Genomic DNA, 21043 nt, shown 5'->3' with positions numbered 1-21043 from the left:
ATCTAAGAAGAGAACTGAGGGGCTGAGAAAGAGCTCCATCAGTAAAGTGCTTGCTGTGCAAGCATGAAGACCGGAGTTCAGATCCCCAACACACACATACAAAGCGAGTGTGCACCTGAAACCCAGAGTTGGGGAGGCGGATGGGAAAATCCCCAGTGCCTGCTGGCCAACCAGTCTGGCTCAATCATTGAGTTCCTGGTTCAATGGGAAATTAACTATTATATAACCTAAATTCATTTGTAAATAATATTTTTCTTATCTCCCTGGTGTTAGTTACTTGAATGAGTTATCAAAACCAAAAGAAAATATTTATGGAAATATGTTTTTAAATTAAGCACCACTAATATATTCATTAGCTTAAAATTTTGCTTATATTCCTAGTCAATTATAATTTTTATATATTTTAAATATAGCTATAAATTTATCATTCTTAGACTTAGAATGGCATCTCTTAGTTATACAACAGATATTTATCAGATTCTCCATTATAATAGGACCTCCTGAATCCATTATGGATTAAGTAAGAAACAGGACTCAGTTCCTGATGGGGAGGTAAAACAGCAGAATACATAGCAAGTATGCATGCTTCCCTTCAGCTGTTTCTCTTGAATAACATTTCTCCATCTAATTTTTTTTTGTTCTAAGAACCATATGAATTGGAAGACAGAGTTTGGCTTCCCTTGAATCACTGGGTATATGCTTGGTAATCAATATCATAATAAACAAGTGTTTAAAAACATTGTGCTGTATTGTTTTTTGAGAATTGAGGTAAGCACTTTTAAGTGAAAAGAATTACATGTAATTATAACTGTTCCTCTAATTTAACCCATAATGAAATTTACCTTTTTCCTCTCTTACACTTAAAGGCACAATATCTTTTTATAAAATCAATATTATTGTAGGTTTATAGTTCTCATTTTACTTGAACATTGGAATAGGAGGAAGGAGGCTAGAATCTAAGGACTTTGGGAAAATACTAACTCAAATCTAAGACCATATGAAAAATTAAACATCTCCAAATATTCCCTTGAAATCATTGTATAATTTGACTTGTCATTAATTCATTTCTATCAGATTGCTTTGAAAAATCAGGGGATTGCTGATATGTGATTCCCTTCTGAAAACCAGAGAAGAATATTTCAGAACTTGCCAATCTGTCTCGAAGTGCCATGTTTTGAAAAAAGGCATACTTAAATTCATGCCCTTTTAATTCTTTAATTGTTATTGAATTCAAATATGTGTATACTTACATACTCCTAAATATAAACTGCTTAGTTTGTATAACGTTGCTGGTATGTATGTTTTCATTTGACATTGGATGATCACTTGCTATGTGCTTCCCTGCTCTCAGCATTCCTTAGTCTCCTGTAGTTCTGTGCTTAGGATGAGGCTACCTAGGCCCCTTTCCACTTAGGCATGATTTTCTTGTTGCCTGTGTTTAACTCATGTCTGGGCCCACATATTGGTGAAACTAGTTAACTTCTGACAGTACTAGAAAGCAAACTCTCACAGTCAACTCCCTGGTCCTCTGGTTCTTACAATCTTTCTACCCCCTCTTCCACAGTGTACCTGAGCCTGAGGTGAGCCAGTGTTTTGTAGACTCATCCAGGGGACTAAACTATACACCTCTGCATTTTGATTGGTTGTTGTTTACCGTAGTGTTCTGTACTGCAAAGAGAAGTTCTCTTGGTGAAGAGTGAAGACTAAAACATTCTGTGTTCCCAGTAAGTTCAGGGGTTCCTTCATATTCCACTATCGTGCTCTTTACTACTTTTGAAAAATCAGCATTTTATAAACAATCACCAGCCAGTTCTCACAGTAAGGCAGACCATGGCTCTGAATATCTGGATGAATGAACCTTGAAAAATATTTCTTGGTGTGGCCCTGTATGAGGAACTCTGTTTTCCAGGGAAAGTGTTTAAGATGAGCTTATTACATATCCTAAAGCCTGTGCTGGGTGGTAAATTCCCAACATGGCTTTAAGGCATCTTTTCTATTGTCCTTCCCAGTGCAAGATACTCGTCTTCTCCTCCTCCTTCCCTGGTTGAATCGCCTTTTATATTTATTTATTTATTTATTTATTTATTTATTTATTTATTTATTTAAAACAGTCTCTTTTTTTGACATACAAATCCCAGCTTCTTTTTAATACCATGGGTCTTTCCAACAATTGTGCTTTCTTTGTCTACAATTTAAAATGTGCTTCTTTTTGAGAAAAACTATGATTTTCAGACTTTTTTCTCTGTTAATTTGCTTGTGATTCTCATGGAAAGCCAGTCAGTACAACCCTGCTACAGATGTAGTGCTTCCTTGCCTTGAGATTTCCTTCACTAAGTTAGTTTGTCAACTTTAAAGTAGGCTCCCAGAAATCCTCCCACAAATTCTTAAGAATGGAGAAAAGAATGTGGACACACTGTTGTGAGAATGTGGCAGGCATGGGCTCAGTCCCCCATGTGGTCCCTCTTCTCATCTGAAGCCTCTTGGGTCTGGCTATCACTGTCTATATTTCAGTTGCCTTTCTGCTTTTCTAAATGCTTCAGGTCACCACAAACCTTTGCTTCTAGCATTCTAGGGGGGTACTATAACCACTTCTTCACAGAATCCATCCTTCTGCTGCATACAAGAAACACACATCAATTTCAAAGACAGATGCTACCTCAAGGTTAAGGGTTGGGAAAAGGCTTTCCAATCAAATGGACATAAGAAGAAAGCAGGTATAACTATTCTAATACCTAACAAATTAGACTTTAAACCAAAATTAATTAAAAGACATGAAGAAGGTCATTTCATATTCATCATAGGAAAAATCCATCAGGAAGAAGTCTCAATTCTGAACATATATGCCCCAAATATAAAGGTACCCAAGTTCATAAAAGAAACATTACTACAACTCAAATCACACATTAAACCCCACACAACTATGGTGGGAGACTTCAACACCCCACTCTCCCCACTGGACAGGTCCACCAGACAGAAACTTAACAAAGAAACAAAGGAATTAGCAGAAGTTATCACCCCATTGGATTTAACAGACATCTATAGAACATTCCACCCAAACATAAAAGAATATACCTTCTTAGCACCACACGGAACCTTCTCTAAAATCAACCACATTCTTGGCAGTAAATGGAACCTTCTCTAAAATCAACCACATACTTGGCAGCAAAGAAAACCTCACCAGATACAAAAAACTTGGAATAACCCCCTGTACCCTTTTGGACCACCACGGGTTAAAATTAGAATTCACCATCAACACAGACTGCAGAAACCTCACAAACTCATGGAAATTTAACAATGCTCAATTGCATCACCCCTGGGTAAAGGACAAATAAAGAAAGAAATAAAAGATTTCCTAGAATTTAATGAAAACGAAGCCCAAAACATACCCAAACCTTTGGGATACTTTGAAAGCAGTTCTAAGAGGAAAATTCATAGCATTACGTGCCCACATGAAAAAAAAATGGAGACTTGCCACACTAGAGAATTAACAGAACACCTGAAAGTTACAAAACAAAAAGAAGCAAACTCACCCAGGAGGAGTAGATGCCAGGAAGTAATCAAATTGAGAGCTGAAATCAATAAAGTAGAAACAAAGAAAACAATACAGAGAATGAAACAAAGAGTTGGTTCTCTGAGAAAATCAACAAGATATACAAACCTCTATCAAACCTAACGAAAAGACAGAGAGGGAACATGCTAATTAACAAAATCAGTAACGAAAAAGGGGACATAACAACAGACACTGGGGAAATTCAAAGAATCATCAGGTCATAGATTGAAAATCTGTACTCCGCTAAATTGGAAAATCTGAAGGAAATCGATGATTTTCTGGATCGATATCACTTACCAAAATTAAATCAAGAAGAGATAAACAATTTAACAGATGTATATCCCCCTAAAGTAATAGAAGCAGCCATAAAAAGTCTTCCAACCAAGAAAGGTCCAGGGCTAGATGGTTTCAGTGTAGAATTCAACCAGAAATTCAAGAAATAGTTAATACCAATACTCTTCAAATTGTTCTGCACAATAGAAGCAGAAGGATCATTGCTAAATTCTTTTTACAACACTACAATTACATTAGTAGCCAAATCACACAAAGACACAGCCAAGATAGGGAATTACAGACCAATCTCCCTCATGAACATTGATGCAAAAATATTCAATAAAATACTGGCAAATCCAAGAACACACAAGAAAAATCATACACCATTATAAAGTAGGCTTCATCCCAGGGATGCAGGGATTGTTCAACATATGAAAACCCATCAATGTAATCCACCATATTAACAATCTGAAAAAGAAAAACCACATGATCATCTCACTAGATGCTGAAAAAGCCTTTCAAAAATACAACACCCCTTCATAATAAAGCTCTGGGAGAGATCAGGAATAACAGGAACATACCTAAACATAATAAAAGCACTATACACCAAACAAATAGCCAGATTCAAACTAAATGGAGAGACACTAATGGTGATTCCTCTAAAATCAGGAACAAGACTAGGATGCCCACGATCTCCATATCTCTTCAATATAGTACTTGAAGTTCTAGCTAGAGCCTTAAGATAACAAAAAGAGATCAAGGGAATACGAATTAGAAAGTAAGAAGTCAAACTTTCACTATTTGCAGATATTATAGTCTATGTAAGTGAACCAAATAATCTGCCAGGAAACTCCTACAGCTGATAAACACTTTCAGCAAAGTGGCAGGATACAAAATTAACTAAAAAATTAGTAGCCCTACTATATATAGACAATGAAAGGGATGAAAAGAATTCAGATAAACATCACCCTTTACAATAGCCACAAACACCATAAAATATCTTGGGATAACTCTAACCAACCAGATGAAAGACCTGTATAACAAGAACTTTGAGTCTTTAAAGAAAGAAATTAAAGAAGATACCAGAAAATGGAAAGATCTCTCATGCTCTTGGATAGGTAGGATCAACATAGTAAAAATGGCAATTTTACCAAAAGCAATCTACAAATTCAATGCAATCCCTATCAAAATACCATCACAATTTTTCACTGACCTCGAAAGGACAATCCTCAACTTTATATGGAAAAACAAAATACCCAGGATAGCCAAGGCAACCCTATACAATAAAGGAACTTCCAGAGGCATCACCATTCCTGACCTCAAGTTCTATTATAGAGCTATAGTCCTGAAAACAGTTTGGTATTGGCACAAAAGCAGACAGGTAGACCAATGGAATCGAATTGAAGACCTTGATATCATCTCACACACCACTGAACAACTCGTCTTTGACAAAGAAGCTAGAAATATAAAAGGAAAAAAGAAAGCATCTTCAACAAATGGTGCTGGAGTAACTGGATGCTGGAATGTAAAAGACAACAGATAGATCCATATCTATCACCATACAAAAAACTCAAGTCCAAATGGATCAAAGACCTCAACATCAATCCATCCACACTGAATCTCTTAGAGGAGAAAGAGGACAGTACCCTTGAATGAATTGGTACAGGAGACTGCTTTCTGAACATAACACCAGTAGCACAGACACTGAGATCGACAATTAATAAATGGGAACTCCTGAAACTGAGGAGCTTCTGCAGGGCAAAGAACACAGTAAACAAGACAAAAGCGACAGTCCACAAAATGGGAAAAGATATTTACAAACCTCACATCTGACAGAGGACTGATCACAAAATTTACAAAAAACTCAAAGCAAGTCTCCAGAACATCAAAGGATCCAATTAAAAAATGCGGTACAGAACTAAATAGAGAATTCTTATTAGAGGAGTCCAAAATGGCCAACAAACACTTGAGAAAGTGCTCAACATCTTTAGCCATTGGGGAAATGCAAATCAAAACAACTCTGAGATACAATCTCACTCCTTTCAAAATGGCTAAAATCAAAAACACTAGTGACAGTTAATGCTTGAGAGGATGTGGACAAAGGGGTACACTCCTGCACTGCTGGTGGGAATGCCAACTTGTGCAGCCACTTTGGAGATCAGTATGGAGATTCCTCAGAAAAATGGAAATCTACCTCAAGATCTAGCAATTCCACTCTTAGGCATATACCCAAATGATGTACCCTCATACAATAAGGACATCTGCTCAACTATGTTTATAGCAGCATTATTTGTAATATCCAGAACCTGAAAAGAACCTAGATGCCCCTTAACTGAAGAGTGGATAGAGAAAATGTGGTACATTTGCACAATGGAGTATTACTCAGCAGAAAAAAAAATGGAATCTTTAAATTTGCAGGCAAATGGATGGCACTAGAAGAAACCATCCTGAGTGAGGTAACCCACTCACAAAAAGACAAACATGGTATGTACTCACTCATATATGGATTTTAGATATGGAGGAGGGCATTTCCAGCCCACAATCCCACCACCAGAGATTCTGGGGGTGCAGCAGGACCCTAAGAGAGATATACATGATAACCTGGAGAAGGGTTATGGGATTTGATCTCCTAATTAGATTGGGGAGGAGGAGAAGGGGCAAGCATAAGGAGATGGGAGAAAGAGAAGGAGAGAAGATGAGAAGAGAGGATGACACAGGAGAGCAGGAAGGTTGAGCCAGGGTAAGAATAGAGGAGAAACAGGAGATTCCATAAAAGATGGAGCCATTATAAGTTGGAGGAGAGATCTGGCAGTAGTGAGATCTTCACAGATCTACAGGAATAACACCAACTGGCATTAAGTCTACCTTAAATGCCCTCCCATGATGATGAGAATGATGATTGCCTTATATGCCTTCCTAGAACTCTCATCCAGTGGCTGATGGAGACGGAGGCAGACCCCCCACAGCTGCCAACCAAATTGAACTCCTGGAACCCACTTGCAAAGAGAAGTGGTGACCAAGGGAATCGGGAACGGGCTGGCGAGGCCCACAGGGGCAGCTGACCTTAACAAGGGGCTTCGCATGGACCCCAGACTGATGATTGTGGGGCCAGCATTGGACTGATCCAGACATCCTCTTACCGAACCTGGGTGACAGAGAGGAGGCCTTGACAATCTGTAGGACTTTGGAGAGTGGAGCAGTATTTATTCCTGGCATACCGATGGACTCTGGGAGTCCATGCCACGTGGAGGGATGCTATCTCAGTTTGGACACATGGGGAAGAACCTGGGTCATTCCCGGGATGATGTGACAGACCTGGAAATCCCTCATGGAGGCCCTTGCGCTCCATGGAGAGTGGAGGGGGGATGGAGTAGGGGTGAAATGTTGGGAGGATTGTGGTTGGGGGAGGAGGCGAGGGAGAGGGAACTGAAAGTGACATGCATAAAAAGTAAAATAAAACTATGGAAAAAAATTGAAAATGGCTAAAAGATAACCACTTCTTCATTCATATTTCCAAATCTTTCTTGCATATCTTCTCCAAAGGCCTAAAACAAATTAGTGACTTCAGTTCAATGACTGGGGTCTCTGGTACCAGTTTTCTGGGTTAGTAAGTTTTCTTGTCTTTAAGACTATATGAAACAGCCTAAGCAGTTTAGCTCACAGATTCAAATATCAACCCATTATGGAAGGAAGGCCATGGTGATAGAGTGTAGTTCACATTATGTGGCCACGAAGTAGAGATCCAGGAATACAGGAGGAAGTCAGAGGGCAAGTAGCACCCAGGGACATACCCCAAGTGGTTTCCTTTCTCTAACTCTGCCCTGCCTCTCCTACTTTTCACTCCTTCCCAGAAGTGCTATTGTATTATCTAAATCTATCAATGATCAGAGTCTCGATGGTGAAAGCATTGACAAAGACTCGCCACCATATTGAGAGACATACTTCACAAATAAAGGTGATGCTTAACCTGGCCAACTTGATAAGAAAGACTAGCCATCTTGGTCAGTTGTAAATGTAATATTAGACCTCAAAGTATTTGCCATTTACAGTAACAAATCTCTATAGCTCCAATGAAATATGCTCAAGCTACACGTTTGCAGGGGCAGTTTGAGTGGTGAAATAATCTGTGACCAAATGGGTGGTGTTATCTCCTGTGGCTGTATCAATTTCTAAGTCCTCTGTGTTAAAATCAAATGCAGTGGTAGAAGCAGAGGCCAGGAGCATGGCGAACTAGGCCCTGCTTTTGAGCAGGTAATGGACTGAAAGAGCAGTTCCTTGGTGCAGATTCTGCTGCAGATGCCACTGAGTCTAGTGTGGATGTGTGGTGGTTGCAGTAGGAACAGGCACTGAGGATATAGCTTTTACTGCTGGATTAGTGGCCTATGTTGCTGGGATTGTGATGGCAATTATTGGTGATAGTGTTTCTGGTGCCTTGACTTCAGTATTAGAAACCTGTGCTTCAGTCGCCAGCGATTTAGTTGTGGCAAATGCCAAGGAATTTACTTTGGAAATAAAACTGCTGGAAATACTTAGAAGAACCAGGGATGGTGGTATTTAAAGAAGATATCATCTGATGGGTGCTTGTTGGCTCTTGTCAGAAGTTTTGTTTTCTGTGAGTGTGATTTGTAGAACCCTGCATATTTTAGACACTGTCAAGAGAATGGGCAAGTTTGGTGCCAATGAGGCTGTAGCCTTTCTTTGCCTGGATTGTAGAGGTAGTTGTGGGATAACTGAAAACATTAATTTCATCTCTCCACTACACTTTGCAGGTGTGTAGTTTTCTTTTTATCCTGAAGTGCAACATGGATCTGGCAGACACAGGCTGAGGTGCTGGATAATCACAAGTGAAGAGGGAGGAGCCCTTTGTTGATACTTACAGTGATGGACCAAATAGGACTTCCACTGAGCTGAAAGGATAGAGAGAACTGTTAGTGCTGATGATGTTCTGACTTGGTCATTGGATGGTTGTCTTTCCTGCTGTCTGATACAGTGGGATGTGCCTGCTGACTCTAAATTCTAGAGATGGTTGTCACTGAGTAAATGACAGCACAAGTAGCATGTCATCCATTTTTAGGATTTATGTAAGATGATATCTATTATTATTGTGGCTATCACCATCTTTGGATAAATAGGGTTTTAATAATGAACCAGAATTAAAAGTCACAGGAAGCTCTCAGCATATGCTTGTCTCCCGTGGGTGCGCTTCTCTTCTGTATTGGGTATCAGTAACCACCAGGACAACTCGCTATCTAGTTCTATGGAAGCTGTAAGACAGAAGTGGGCTTTGAAGGGTTAAAAATAATAAAAATTTAAGAAGAGAAAATGATCTCAATGTACTCCCACACTTTGAGCACCTTATGCAGCCATATATATGGATTTTCAGGGAGTGGCCTCCACTTACATCCTTCACTGGAAGGTGGACAGCAGGAAAGGAGGTGAGTGGGTGTGCATAGAGTGTGTGCATACCCAAGGCAGGAAGGCCGTGACTCTCCGTGCTTGGGGAAAATGAACAGGCCGAGCCATTGCAGACACAGAGGCTCTTCATGAGGCATCCAGGTTGCATAGGACTGAACTTCCCATTCTGGCTATTCCCCTGCCACTTTAGACTATTGCTGACTCTTGAACTAAACAGTGTGCTTTGTGTTCATCTGTAATTTCTCTTTTTTCCCCAGAATCCTTCAAAACTGAGAGGAGCTGGCCTCCCCTTGTGGATATATGTTCAGTGTAATAAACACATTAATGTTTGGGGGAAAAGGAACTTTCCAGGAAAGTTACAAGTTTTGCAATCAAATAGAAAAATTGTCTAATGGGTGGCAAAAAATTTGTGCTAACAATTTAACAGTTTTTTTAATGTATAAAATAATTCAGCAAATATTTAAAACTGAGTTTAGAGAAATTAAACTTTTATTTTCAAAATCAGATTGAAGTTGTGAAGTTTTGCTGCTATATATGAAACTTTAACTTACTACTGTTTGCATTGTGTATTGAGTACACACTCACAAACACACACAACTCACACACACACACACTCACACACACACACACACACTCACACACACCTGGTGCCATAATTCTTTTTCCATTATGGCATAATTCTGTGACATCTCCAATTTTCTGGGTTCCTATCACTTCTCCCAAATTAGTAATTTCAATTTGCTATATTCAACTATCCCTGCTCAGTTACTGGAGCTTTGGTGAACAGTGGCTGCCTTCATTTACAGACACAGCAGGTCCGAGACTTCACATTCCTCTTGAATTAGAGTTCCTCTCAGTTCCTTCCCTGCAGCCATTTCTGCCTTCTATATCTAAAATAGTAAGTAGCTGTACAAGCCAGCTTAGTGCTCATCTCATTGTCTCTTGACATGTTCTTCCCTTGAGAGTTCGTTTATTGTTTTTATTCTTCCTTTGCCTTGGCAAAAACTTATTCGAGGCCTATCATGTGGCAAGTGCTTCCTCCAAGCTTGCGAGTATGTGGTGAAGGAAGCTGACCCCCTGCCTGTTATCAAGAGCTAATATTCTTCTATGCATATCTATCTGCTAGAGGAGGACGTGTGGGAAACGACAGACTAAACAGATCAAAGGAAAATAAGCTTTACAACTGATCCTTGTCATTAGAAGGCAATAGAGAGTGAGCTTCCCCTAGGCTGGTGTCTATCAGCCCCACACCAGATAGCTAGGGAGCTTGCCAATTGAGGCTTCTGTGGAGAGCGCCAGGACTCTAGCAAAGCCCCCTAGCCTGAGATGACCCCAACTCACTGCCAGACGGCACAGGACTCTCAAGCCAGGGGCCTTGAAAACTTAGGAATCATAACTGGGCTCTGTCAAAACTTGGGGAGATGATCAAGCAATCTAAATGCTGCAGAAGAGCAACCAGCAAATGACATCACCATGGCAACCAGAGGAGCCTTGGGACCATATGTATATTTGAGAATCTTCCCTTCCTCCAGGCACCAAGTCAAGAAAAGCACCTTATCCCACCACCCCAGAAGCCATCTGAGGGACAGAGGCTCTCTTAGTCTCTGAGCAGACACTATGCAGCCATGAAAGCAAAGGTCTATACATTATCTTATGAAGCTACACTTCAAGCCTGATTAAATCAATTTCCGTGTATGCTTCTGCTGTGATTTCTTTTTTTATCTCCCATGTTTCCAATGCTCCAGCAATCTGAAAATTGTAATGGGTGGTTTTGAGTGCAGTAACAAATACCCCGAATGTAAGAGTCATAAGACAAGCAGGCTTATATGTGTTGGTCTCTAAACCTGACCACTACCTGAGTTTATCAACATGTGTGACAATAGACTGGTTAAATCTGTGTCTCTCCAACCTACAGTGACTGTCCTTTAAATCTTTCTCAGTTAAAGTGGTCTTTATCCTTACATGGTGGTTTTCACCTGTAATCTCAGCTCTTGGGAGATTGGGACAAGTGGATTACGAGTTCAAGGCTAAACACAGTAACATATTGATACCCTACATTAAAATATACATCATAACCCGGCAGTAGTGATGGAGACAGAGTCAGGTGGATCTCTGTGAGTTTGAGGCCAGCCTGATCTACAGACCTGTCTGAATAAAAAACAAAAAAATAAACCAGGAAACCAGCAGATACAGGGAGACGAGGGGACCAGCTGTTCTGGGGGGACCAGGTAAATCAGGCCCTGCATCCAGGCCTGCATTCCAGTGCCTGGGGATTGCCTGGGAACTGCACAGAGCTTCCAATCCTGGCAGGAGCCAAGCACCCTATATTCCAGGTCTTCTTCTCCACCCAGGGGACCAGAACGAGGACGAGGATTAGAAGAACTACCAGATTATTGGACTTGCTAGCACCCACCGAACTCTGGTCCCCTAACCACCAGACCAGTAAGGGGCTCTTTCTGCACCCACTAGAAGAAGAGATGGGAAAGAGACAATACAAAAACACACTCAGCAACAGAAAAACAAATACGACATTGCCATATTCTTCAGACTCCACACCAGCAAGACTCCAAATTCCAATGCAAATGAAGCAGAAGAGAATGAACTTAAACCACCTTCATGAAGATGATAGAGACCCTAAAAGAGGATATAGGAAAATTCCTCAAAGAAATGGATGAAAAAACAAACCACAAAATGCAAGAAATGGAAGAAAAAACAAAGCAAAAAAGTGAGGAAATGGAAGTAAAAACAAACCAAAAAATACAAGAACTGGAAGAAAAAGCAAACCAAAAAATTCAAGAAATGGAAGAAAAAGCAAACCAAAAAAAATGCAAGAAATGGAAGAAAGAGCAAAACAAAAAAATCATAAAATGCAACAAATAGACAAAAAGATAAATCGAAAATTGCAAAAACAATGCTAACAATGCAAGGGTTGAAAACTGAAATAGAGACAATAAAAAACACAATCTGAAGAAAGGCTGGAAATAGAAAAGCTGGGAAAACAGTCAGGTACTACAGATACAAGTATTACCAACAGAATACAAGAGATGGAAGAGAGAATCTCAGGTATTGAAGATACACTAGGAGAAATGGATTCATCATCCAAAGAAAATCTTAAGTCCAACAAATCCTTAACACAAAACATGCAGGGAATATGGGACACCATGAAAAGACGAAACCTAAGAATAATAAGTATAGAAGAAGGTGAAGAACACCACCTCAAAGGGGCAGAAAACACATTCAACAAAAGCATAGAAGAAAACTTTCCCAACCTTAAGAAAGACATGCCAATGAAGGTACAAGAAGGTTACAGAACACCAAATAGAGTGGATCACAAAAAAAGTCTGGGGAATGCCAGCCTACAATCCCATGGCCAGAGAGCCTAGGAAACAGAACCTTCATTCAGTGGCTGATGGAAGAAGAGTCAGACTCCCACAGCTAAGCAATGAGCTGAACTCAAGAAAGCCAGTGACAGAGAGGGAGGACTGATGACCAAAGGGATTACGACTGGGCTGGTTTAACCACCAGAAACAGCTGACCTGACAAGGGTTAGCTCTTGACTCCTAGGCTGTTGCCTGGGAATCCAGCTTGGGACTGATCAAGACCCCCTGAATGTGGGTGTCAGTGAGGAGGCCTAGGTAATCCATTGAGCCTTGGTCAGTAGATCAGTATTTGTCCCAGGTATACAAGTGGACTTTGGACTCCCATCCAACAATGTGAGATGCACTCTTACCCTGAACTCTTGGGAGAGGGTCTAGGCCCTGCCCTGGATGAAATGACAGACTATGCACACCCCCATGTAGGGCCTCATCCTCTCTGGGGAAATGAGAGGATATTGGGGGGGTTTGTGGGAGGGCACGTGAGGAGGGGAGGGAAACGGAGAGGGACCTGGAATTGACATGTGAAGCAACCTTGTTTCTAATCTAAATTTAAACTTGAAAATAAATTTTAAAAAATTAGTAGCCCTACTGTATACAGATGATAAAATGCTGAGAAAGAAATCAGAGAAACATCACCCTTTACAATTGCCACAAACAACATAAAATACCTTGGGGCAACTCTAACCAAACAGGTGAAAGACCTATATTGCAAGGACTTTGAGTCTTTAAAGAAAGAAATTAAAGAAGACACCAGAAAATGGAAAGATGTCCCATGCTCTTGGATAGGTAGGATCAATATAGTAAAAATGCCACTCTTGTCAAAAGCAATGTACAGATTCAATGCATACCCCATTAAAATCCCTGCACAATCCTTTACAGACCTTGAAAGAGCAATTCTCAACTTTATATGGAAAAACAAAAGATCCAGGATAGCCAAAACAACCCTGTTCAACAAGGAAACGCCCTGAGGCTTCGCCATCCCTGACTTCAAGCTCATTATAAAACCTTAGTCCTGAGGATAGCCTGGTATTGACACAAAAATAGACAGGTAGACCAATGGAATGGAATTGAACACATTGAGATTAACCCACACATATATGAACACTTGGTTTTTGCCAAAGAAGTTAAAATTATACATTGGAAAAACAAAGGCATCTTCAACTAATGGTGCTGGCATAACTGGATGCTAGCATGTAGACTACAGCAGACAGATCCATGTCTATCGCCATGCACAAAACTTAAGTCGAAAGGGATCAAAGACCTCAATATAAATGCAGTCACACTGAACCTCTTAGAAGAGAAAGTGGGGGGCACCCTTGAAGGAATTGGTACAGGAGACTGCTTCCTGAACACCAATAGCACAGACACTGAGATCTACAATTAATAAATGGGACCTCCTGAAACTGAGAAGCTTCTGTAAGGCAAAGGACACAGTCAACAAGACAAAAAGGCAGTCCACAGAATGGGAAAAAATTCATTAACCCCACATCCCGACAGAGGACTGATTTCCAAAAGCCACAAAGAAATCAAGAAGCAAGTCTCCAAAACACCAAAGGATCCAATTAAATAAAAGATGGCCACAGAACAAAATAGAGAATTCTCAATAGAGGAGTCTAAAGGCTGAGAGACGCTTGAGAAAGTGCTCAACATCCCTAGACATCCAGGAAATGCAAATCAAAACAACTCTGAGATACCATCTTACTCCTGTCAGAATGGCTAAAATCAAAAACACCAATGAAGTGTAAACTGGAGAGGATGTAGAGAAAGGGAAGACTCCTCCACTGCTGGTGGGAATAACAAGTCTCACTGCCACTATGGAAATTAGTATGGAGATTCCTCAGGAAAATGGGAATCAGTCTACCAAAAGAACCAGCAATTCCACTCTTAGGCATCTAGCCAAAAGATGCACATTCATACAGTAAGGACATCTGTTCCACTATGTTTATAAAAGCACTATTTGTAATAGCTAGAAACTGGAAGCAACCTAGGTGCCCCTCGACTGAAGAGTGGATAGAGAAAATGTGGTACATTTACACAATGGAGTAGTATTCAATGGAAAAACACAATGGAATGTTGAAATTCCCAGGCAAATGGATGTCACTAGAAAAAAACATCCTGAGTGAGGTAACCCAGTCACAAAAACAAACATGGTATATATTCACATGGATTTTAGACATGAATCACGGGAGTGTCAGCCTACAATTCCACTGCCAGAGAGTCTGAGAAACAGGAAGGACCCTAAGTGATATTTACATGACAACCCAGAGAAGGTGGATTGAGGCAGCATGGCAGGGAGAGATGCAGCCAGGAAAAAGAGAGGGATAGAAGAGGGGAGAGGAGGACATTGGGGAGCAGGAAGGGGCGCACACGTGTGTGGAGGCATGTATCTGAAAGTGTGCACATGATTGCAATTCTTCAAAAGATATCCCCTTTTTTCTGAGACAGAATCTCTCACTGGGCCCTGGGACTTGCCGAGTAAGCGAGGCTGCTGGTCAGCAAGTGCCAGCGTTCTGCTTGCCTCCACCTTCCCAGAGCTTCAATCACAAGTGCACACCACCATGTCCTACTGTTGATATGGTTTCTGGGGATCAAACTCAGGTCTTCCTGCTTGTATGGCAAGCACTTCGTGACTGGATATCTCCATTTCCAGCCTCCTTGTCTTTGATTAACCTCCTAGCACTAATATTGTATCCCTTGGATCCATCAAGTCTCTGTAGTTCTTCCTGGTTTAGTTCCCTCTGTTTTAATTTAGTTTGAGCTATTCTTTAATTTTAATAGCATAGTTGCATAGAAGCATCATTTAAAATCACAAGACTTATGCACAAAAGTCTGTCATATCATTTGATACAGCACCTAGACCCTTCCCCATGTGTCTATTTTGAGAGAGTATCCCTCTACATGCAGTGGGCTCCCAAAGTCCATTCCACTAACAGAGGACCCACAGATAAACCAGATCTCCAAACTGACACCCACATTCAGGGGACTGCAACAGTCCTACAGGATGGTATATAAGGTAGTCATGAATCTCATGATCAGGGAAGAACATTTAAAGTAGCATCTTGACTATTGCTTAGATTATTAGTTGGGGTCAACCTTGTAGATCTCTGGACATTTCCCTACTGCCAGATTTCTCTTTAAACCTATAATGGCTCCCTCTTATTAAGGTATCTCTTTTCCTGCTCTCCTCTATTCTTCCCCAGACTCAGTCTTCCTGCTCCCTCATGTCCTCCTCTCCCCAACTCTTCTCTTTCTTCTAACTCCCTCTCCACTCCCCCCTTGCTCCCAATTATCTCAGGATATCTTGTCCCTTTCACTGGCACTGTTGGCCAATAGGGAAGGAAGATAGGTGGGACTGGGAGTTGAGGAGGATTCTGGGAAAGAGAGACACAGACAGACATCATGTAGCCACCATAAAAGTAACAGGTCTGGAACCTTTCTCCTGTGAGAGAAATACTTAGATTAACAATTTTGGGGTAAATCCTTAAGTCAGGGATAGCCAGTAAGAAACCAAGCAAATGGCCAACAGCTTCATAATTAATGTAGCCGCCTGTATGTTCATTTGGGACTGATATGGCTCTCGAACCAGGTTGGCAAGAAGGCTGCACCCCTTCTCTGGGGATCATGTATGTTTGTCTCTCTTAGGGTCCTACCTATTTCTTAGTTTCTCTGGCAGTGTGCATTGGAAGCTGGTACTCCTTTGCTCTATGACCAAAATCCATATGAGTGAGTACACACCATTTTTGTCTTTTTTGTGACTGGGTTACCTCACTCAGGATGCTTTCTTATTAGTGCCATCTATTTGCCTGGGAATTTCAACATTCCATTGTTTTTTTTCCACTGAGTTACCTCACTCAGGATGCTTTCTTATGAGTGTCATCTATTTGCCTGGGAATTTCAACATTCCATTGTTTTTTTTCCACTGAGTTACCTCACTCAGGATGCTTTCTTATTAGTGCCATCTATTTGCCTGGGAATTTCAACATTCCATTGTTTTTTTTCCCATTGTGTAAATGTATCACATTTTCTCAACCCATTCTTCAGTTGAGGGGCATCTAGGTTGCCAGGTTCTGGTTATTACAAAGAATGCTGCTATGAACATGTCAGAAGAGATGTCCTTGTTGTATGAATGTGCATATTTTGGGTATATGCCTAAGAGTGGAATTGCTGGATCTTCTTCCTGGTAGATTCCCATTTTCCTGAGGAAATGCCATATTGATTTCCATAGTGGCTGTACAAGTTTACACTCCCACTAGCTGAGGATGAGTGTTCCTTTTTCTCCTCATCCTCTCCAGCATAAACTGTCATTTAAAAAAAAAATTTATCCATTTTGACAGGACCAAGATGGTATCTCACAGTTGTTTTGATTTGCATTTCCTTGATGGTTAAGGATGTTGAGCACTTTCTTATGTGTCTCTCAGCAATCAAAGATTCCTCTATTGAGAATTCTCCATTTAGTTCTGTACCCAACATTTTAATTGGATTATTTGATACTTGGTGATTAGCTTCTTGAGTTCTTTGTATATTTTGGTTGTCAGCTCTCTGTCAGATGTGGGGTTGCTGAATATCTTTTCCCATTCTGTGGGCTACAGTTTTGTTTTGTTGTCTGTGGTTTTTGCTTACAAAAGCTTCTGAGTTTCCTGCCGTTCCATTTATTAATTGTGGATCTCAGTGTCTGTGCTACTGATGATATGTTCAGGAAGCCCTCTACTGTATCAATTCTTTAAGGGTACTACCTACCTTCTATATTTTTTTAATCTTTTAAAATTTAAATTAGAAACAAGCTTGCTTCACATGTCAATCCCAACTTCCTCCCACTCATCTCCATCCCTCCCACAACCAACGCCACCCACTCAATATGCACTCTGTTCTCCAGGGAGGGTGAGGCCCTACATGGGGGATCTTCAGTGTCTTTCATTTCATTCAGGACAGGGCCTAGGCCCTACCACATGTGTCCAGTCTGAGAGAGCATCCATCAGTGTGGGAAGGGTATCCAAAGTCCATTTGTATGCCAGGGATAAACACGGATATACTTCCCATGGCCCCATAGATTGCCCAAACTTCCTCACTGACACCCAAATTCAGGGGGTCTGCATTAGTCCCATGCTGGCCTCTCAGCCATCAGTCTGGGGTCCAAGATCTCCCTCTTGTTCAGGTTAGCTGTCTCTGTGGATTTTACCAGTCTGGTCTTGACCCCTTTGCTCATAACTCCTCCCTCTCTGTCACTGGGTTGCAAGAGTTCACTTCAGTTTAGCTGTGGGTATCTGCCTCTGCTTGCATCAGTCACTTGATGAAGCTTCTAGGATCGTATATAAGGTAGTCATCAAACTCTTCTGGGAGGGATATTTGAGGGAGTCTCTCTGCTATTGCTTAGTTTTCCAGTTGGTGTCATCCTTGTAGATCTCTGGAAATTTCACCAGTGCCAGGTTTCTCCTCAAACCTAAAATGACTCTATTATGTTATCTCTCATCCTGCTCTCCATCCAACTCTTTGTATCATTGATTCTTTGTACTGTTTTCTTTGTTTCTACTTTATTGATGTTTAGCTCTCAATTAGATTATTTCCTGGCATCTACTTCTCCTGGGTGAGTTTGCTTTGTTTTTTCTAGATGTTTTAGGTGTTCTGTTAATTCTCTTTTGTGGTTATTCTCCAGATTCTTCATGTGGGCACTTTGTGCTATCAACTTTCCTCTTAGTATGGTTTTCAGTGTATCCCAAAGGTTTGGGTATGTTGAGCTTAAGATTCATTGAATTCTACGAAGTCTTTTATTTCTTGCTTCATTTCTTACTTTACCCAGGAGTGATGAATCTGAGCATTGTTGAATTTCCATGAGTTCGTGGTGTTTCTGTAATTTGTGTGTCCCATAAGTTACAGGTTTCTCCATTTTTTTTTATCTATTGAGGTTGCTTTATTGTCTAGCATGTGCTCAAGTTTAGACAAGGTTCTAGTGGCACTGAGAACAAGGTATATTCTCTTGTGTTATGATGTACATGTCAAATCCAATTGGGTCATAATTTCCGTTAGTTCCTTTCTTTGTTAAGTTTCTGTCTAGTAGTCCTGTACAGTGGTTAGAGTGGGGTGTTGATGTCTTCTACTATAAGTATGTAGGGTTTAATGTGTGATTTGAGTTTTAGCAATGTTTCTTTTTACCAATGTGGGTATCTTTGGTGTATAGATGTTCAGAATTGAGACTTTATCTTGATGGACTTTTCTGTAATGAATATGAAATGATCTTCTTCATCTCTTTTGATTAATTTCAGTTTGAAGTCTAATTTATAAGATATTAGGATAGATACATCAGCTTGCTTCTTAGTGCCATTTGATTGGAAACTTTTTTCCCAACCCTTAACTCTGAGATAACATCTGTCTTTAACATTGAGATGTGTTTCTTCTATGCAGCAGATGGATGGATTCTGTTTTTGCATCCATTTGTCAGCATGTGTCTTTTTATAGGTGAGTTAAGACCATTGATACTGAGGGGTATTAATGACCATTGATTGCCGATTCTTTGTTTTGGATTTGTTTTTCATGGTGGTATTGTGTGTGAGATTTTCCCCTATTTCTGGGTTTTGGTAAAGTGAAATTATCTATTGCCTATGTTTTTGTGAGTGTAATTAATGTCCTTGAGTTGGAGTTTTTCTTCCAGACCATTCTGTAGAACTGGATTTGTGGATATGCATTGGGTAATAAGGTTTTGTCATGGACTGTCCTGTTTTCTCCATCTATAGTGATTGAGAGTCTTGTTAGGTATAGTAATCTGGGATGGAATCTGTGGTCTCTTAGTGTTGGCAGAATATCTATGTAGGATCTTCTGACTTTGAGAGTTTCCATGAAGAAGTCAGGTTTAGTTTAGATAGATCTGCCTTAAATGTTACTTGGCCTTTTTCCTTTGCTGCTGTTAATAGTCTTTCTTTATTGTGTATGTTTGGGGTCTTGATTATTATATTGTTATGTGGTGAGGAGACTCTTTTTTTTTTTCTTCTTCTTCTTTTTTGGTCCAGTCTATTTGGTGTTCTGTAAGCTGCTTGTACTTTTATAGGCATGTTCTTCATGTTGGGGAAATTTTATTTTATGATTTTTTAAATGTGTTTTCTGTATATTTGAGTTGGAATTCTTTACCTTCTTCTCTACCTATTTTTCTTAGATTTGGTCTTTTCACAGTGTCCCACATTTACTGAATATTTTGTGTGATGGATTTGTTGGGCTTAAGATTGTATTTGATCAATGAATCTATTTCTCCTAGTCTATCTTCAATGCTTGACATTCTCTCTTATATCTCTTGTATTCTGTTGGTTATTCTTTCATCTGTAGTTCCTGTTTACCCAGATTTTCCAAATGCAGCAATCCCTAAGACTGTGTTTGTTTTTTAATTGTGTGTTATTTCAACTTTCAACCCTTGCACTGTTTGAATTGTTTCTTGCTATTTTTGGTTGGTCTTTTCTTCCATTTCTGGAAATTTTTTGTTTGTTCCATCTCCATTTCTTTAAAGGATTTTCTCCTCTTTTTTAGTGTGTCTGGCATCTTCATGAACTTGTTTTTAAGGTCGTTCTCTTCTGCTTCATCTGTGATGGGCTGTTCAGGTCTTTCTGGTGTAGAATCTCTAGACTCTTTTAGCATCATATTGGTTTTTCTGTTGTTGAATGTGTTCTTATATTCTTGTCTTCCCAACCCTTCTTCCAGGAGGTGTAGGTTGGGTCTCTTCCTCTTCTGGTGGGTATGGGACCAAGGTTCTCATCAGGTGGGTGCAAGCAGATCCAATTCTCAAATGGGTCTCAGTTGTGTGCAGGAGGGTCCAGATAGTCTCTTTCTCTGGGTGGGTGGAGGCAGGCCTAGCACAGTCATGTCAGCAGCCTCTGGATGGCTCGATCTGCCTGGGGCAAGTCAGCATCTCCTTGATTGGGGTTGGGACTCTGCCCTGAGTGGGACAAGACCAGCAAAGGGATGTCAGTAGAGTCTGGATTGCTTGGTCCATGGTGGCAAGTCGACCTGACTTCAGTTCCCAGGCCAGGAGATCCTGCCCCTCTGAGGACAAAGGGTGGCGCTGTCCTCACTCCTTGTTCCTCATTGGGGCTTCAAAGGCCTTGCATGTCAGAGGACACAGGCCCTTATGCTGCCCAGACCAGCCCTAATGGTAGTCAACTTTGTCTTACTATGAGCAGAGAGGATGGAAAAAGATGATGGCCAGGGTCCTCGGTCCAAGAGATCTCAGCCTAGCGAATGGCAAAACGTCAGGAGGTTTCCTATCCTGCCTGGGTGCCGCCATGAGCACACTACAAGGCCTGACCTAGCTCAACATCCAGGCAAACAGGAGCTCCCTGGTTCCGGAAGTCGCGCACGATGGCGCCAGACTCCGCCCTCCGCCGCTGACGTCAGGCTCAGTCCCTACCACTCCCAGGCCACGGCTTCCGGATAGCAGAGAGCTGCGGTTTCC

The sequence above is a fragment of the Mesocricetus auratus genome, unplaced genomic scaffold, assembly GCF_017639785.1.
Source record: "Mesocricetus auratus isolate SY011 unplaced genomic scaffold, BCM_Maur_2.0 Super-Scaffold_15014, whole genome shotgun sequence".
In the NCBI taxonomy this organism is placed as follows: domain Eukaryota; kingdom Metazoa; phylum Chordata; class Mammalia; order Rodentia; family Cricetidae; genus Mesocricetus; species Mesocricetus auratus.
This window is presented reverse-complemented; position numbering follows the sequence as displayed.